Source organism: Manihot esculenta, chromosome 13, assembly GCF_001659605.2.
Source record: "Manihot esculenta cultivar AM560-2 chromosome 13, M.esculenta_v8, whole genome shotgun sequence".
Classification (NCBI taxonomy): Eukaryota; Viridiplantae; Streptophyta; class Magnoliopsida; order Malpighiales; family Euphorbiaceae; genus Manihot; species Manihot esculenta.
Genome location: NC_035173.2, coordinates 21,138,962 through 21,142,613, shown reverse-complemented (window position 1 = coordinate 21,142,613; position 3,652 = coordinate 21,138,962).

The window sequence follows — 3,652 nt, the reverse complement described above, 5'->3', positions numbered from 1 at the left end:
AGGGAGACTAGAAAGAAAGACAAAAGGTTCTGCGATCACTGCAAAAACACAAGACACACAAAGGACTCTAGTTTCAAGCTAATAGGATATCATGAATGGTTCAAAGAAAAGAAGACAAAGCAGTTCAAATACTGTAGAAGATACCTGCAATATCACTCTTGAGGTTGAGCCAGATAAAGCCCGTAAAGAAGAACTAACTGCCACCATCACTAGCATAATTCAACAATAATTGAGCAGGATGATAAAAGGCAAAGGGGTCCAGAAGGCCAACTATGCTGAATTTACTGGATTTACAGGTAAATGCATTTAAAATTCTTCTATTATGCTGAATTTACTGGATTTGCAGGTAAATGCATTTAAAATTCTTCTATTTTTGTTCGTTCTATTAATATTGGTAATTGGATCATAGATAATGATGCTACATTTCATATGTGCTCTTCTCTCACACTTTTACAAAACACTAAGCCTGTAACTAAATCCATAATTGCGTCACTACTTGATGGATCAACTAAAGAGGTTAGAAGAATTGGCAAGGTCAGACTTAAAACTAACTTGATATTGCAAAATATACTTCACATACCAGGTTCCAAACACAACCTCTTATATATTCAACAACTTCTAAAGGATTCTAATATTTCTATGATTTTTTATCCGAATCACTGTAAGTTACATGACCTTTGGACTAAAGAGTTAGTTGTTGTTGGACACCTCCATGAAGGACTATACAAGATCAAAAGCAGTGCATTCTCTGTAATGAGACATGTATCAGAAAAGGCTAATGCCTGTGATAATGTAACTGATCTCAAATTGAATAAAAGGGATACTTCTCTATGGCATATTAGATTTGGCCATGCTTCCATATCAAAACTTGCTCATATACAGGGCTTTAACTGTGATGTATCAATGTCACCATGTCACATATGTCCTCTTGCCAAACAGTCAAGACTGCTATTTCTAAAAAGCTCAAGCTCCACCCTACTATTTTTCACCTCTTAACAGACATTTGGGGACCTTACCACCGACCTGCTTTATAGGTGCCTCATACTTATTAACCATAGTGGACGACTACAGCAGATCGACATAGAAATATCTTATGCAAAACAAGCTTCAAGTCCATTGACTCCTCTTCACTTTTCTTAAAATAATTCAAACACAATACCAAGCCACTATGAAACACATAAGGACAAACAATGGGGTAGAATTCTTGAGCTCTGAGACAATGAAATTGTTTTAAAAGATGACATTATCCATAAAAAATATCACAGCTAATACACCGCAACAGAATAGGGTTGTAGAAAGAAAGCATAAAACCCTTCTTCAAATAGCCAGAGCTTTGATGTTCCATTTTAGCTTGCCAAAGAAATTTCTGAGGAGAGGCAGTGTAACGACCCGAAAATCGGACCGCTACCGGCGCTAGGATCCAGGTCGGCTTAAGGCCGCCGGGACCCGTAGCAAGCCTAACATAGTCATAATCATAACCATGACCCCTCTGTGGGATCTCATCAATGCCCTAATGGGCAAAACATCAATGTTGAGTTGGTTTACATAAACATCATAAAACATCTAAGATCATGTATTAAAGGGATAACAACATTCTATGGTCAAGCACATCTCTATCATCCATAAGCCTCATTACATTACATGTCTAAACTGTACTTTTACATAACATCAAATACATTTATCATGTCCACACTATCTATTACAAAACAACAAGACTTCAATACTCTTGCTGACCTCCTGGTCTACCCTGTACCTGCAAACCTGGGGAATTAGGGAGAGGGGTGAGCTACTAGAGCCCAGTGAGCAGAATAATAAAAATATTTAAAACATATGGTAACATGGAATGCATCACATCACAGCTAATCACATCAAGGATGAATTTGTCACCAATACTCCTCTACATAGTCCAACTGTGCCAAAACGTAGAATGGGTCCTGGTCTTTCTCTTACATGGCATAACATAACAGTCCAACTGTGCCAGAACGTAGAATGGGTCCTGGTCTTCCTCTTACATAGTGCCAGCGAATGTAGAATGGGTCCCACTGGTCTTACTTTCCATACCGTACATATCATATCGTCACATCATAGGTCGAGGACTATGGATCATCCAACATTCATCCACATCAACAACAATTTATGCAATGCAACATATTCGTGAATTCTAATGCAACAACCTAGTATATCTCATGGCATTAATGATGCGTGAGTCATGCTAAAAATGTCCATTTGTTTGCTTTAAAATGTAATAAGTTATTCCACTCACCTCTGGATAGCTCTGACTAGACACTGGGGCAACTGACTCACTGCTGGGGTCCTCGGTTCCTCGGGTCCGAACCTACACAGGTGGACTCAAATGAGGGACCAACATACATGAACATAACTCTAAACTACTCCCCAAAAACCCCCTAAAACATCATGAAACAATCATAGGAAAACATGTAAAGGAAGGCTGGACAGGGCACTTTCGGCAGCAGGTTCGGCGGCCGAAAGTCCCTTCAGAGCCGAAAGTCAGGCAGGTTCGGCGGCACCTTCGGTGGCCGAAACTCCCAGACAGAGACGAAACTCATGCATGTTCGGCGGCACTTTCGGCTGCCGAAACTGCCCTCCAGAGACGAAAGTCCTCTTTCGGGGGCAGGCTTCGGCAGCCGAAAGGCTTGCCTCCCAGGCAGGTTAGGCGGCCGAAAGTCCTTCGGCTGCCGAACCTGGTTTCTGCCAAAGGGCAGAAACTTGGTTCCTCATGCACAATTTGCCTCCCAAAACCATCCAACATGCATTTTTCCTAATCTACAACATACATACTCAAGCATACAAGTTCCTAGGGACTTCAATCTAACTTAAACCCCATCTACAACACATCAAGCATTCACATTGTCCAAATCATAATATAAACCCATAAACCTAACCATGAGCTAAACATGCATTCTACCCCATAGATCTACTTAAAACTTACTTAAAACATGCCATAAGCTCAAGATCGACTCTTACCTCTTGAAGATCGAGAGGTGAACGACCCTAGCTCGGAAAATGGGAGAGAGAGAGTTCCTTGAACCTCCAAGCTCCAAAACTTGTTCAAATGCTCAAAATCTTCAAAACAAGGGTAAAACTAATGAAAATCGAGAAAGATTTGAAGGAAAGAACTCAAAACCGGCGAGGGATGGCGGAGAGCTCACCTTGGCCGAAAATGGGGAGAAAACTTGCCCGTTTTCGGCTAAGGGACCCCTTTATAGGTGGCTGGCCAAGTCACGTTCGGGAGCCGAAAGTGCCTCCGCATGCATGCCATGTTCGGTGGCCGAACATAAGGTTCGGCGGCCGAACCTGGACTTCCCTCACTTATGCTTTCGGGGGCCTAAAAGTGCTCCCGAAGGCATGCATGTTTGGCGGCCGAACTTGAGGTTCGGCGGCCGAACCTGAGTTTTCCTTCAAGGTTGTTTTCATGCAAAAATTCATTTCCTTTTTACTTAAAACCATGAAATACATTAAAAAATTTTATGAAAACATGCTTCTACCCTACTAGAGGCTTCCGACATCCGAGATTCCACCGGACGGTAGGAATTCCGATACCGGAGTCTAGCCGGGTATTACATTCTCCCCCCCTTAAGAACATTCGTCCCCGAATGTTCACCAACTAACACATAGCATGGCATAAACAAAA